This window comes from Tupaia chinensis, unplaced genomic scaffold (genome assembly GCF_000334495.1).
Source record: "Tupaia chinensis unplaced genomic scaffold, TupChi_1.0 Scaffold138060_1, whole genome shotgun sequence".
Taxonomy (NCBI): Eukaryota; Metazoa; Chordata; class Mammalia; order Scandentia; family Tupaiidae; genus Tupaia; species Tupaia belangeri.
Window position 1 is genome coordinate 786,895 of NW_006197961.1, and position 301 is coordinate 787,195.

General features: G+C 49.2%; 1 protein-coding gene across 1 annotated transcript in view; it reads right to left on the minus strand.

Annotated features, from left to right (window-relative positions):
- CACNA1A (calcium voltage-gated channel subunit alpha1 A) overlaps window positions 1-301 on the minus strand; it is a 335,330-nt gene that overhangs the window by 8,980 nt on the left and 326,049 nt on the right. The gene's annotated exons all lie outside the window — the stretch shown is intronic.

Here is a 301-nt window from a genome sequence, read left to right on the forward strand (position 1 = left end):
TACACGAAAATTGAAACAAAGGAAATCAAAACAAAAAGATACGACCAAATCAACCAGAGACGGGAGGAGACGACAGGGACAGGACCGGGAGGGGAGGTGGGAACGGGGAGCAGGGCAGGGCGGAGAGCGGAGCGAAGGGAGATCGAGACCGGAAAAGGGAGAGGAGGCCGGATTTCGGGAAGGGGAGGAGAGAGAACATTGGAATGGAAAAAAAAAAAAAATTAAAAAATAAATAAAAAGTAAATACGAATCATCGAAAAAGAGGAGAAGCCACGGCGGGGGGAGGGGTGTTGAAGAAGGG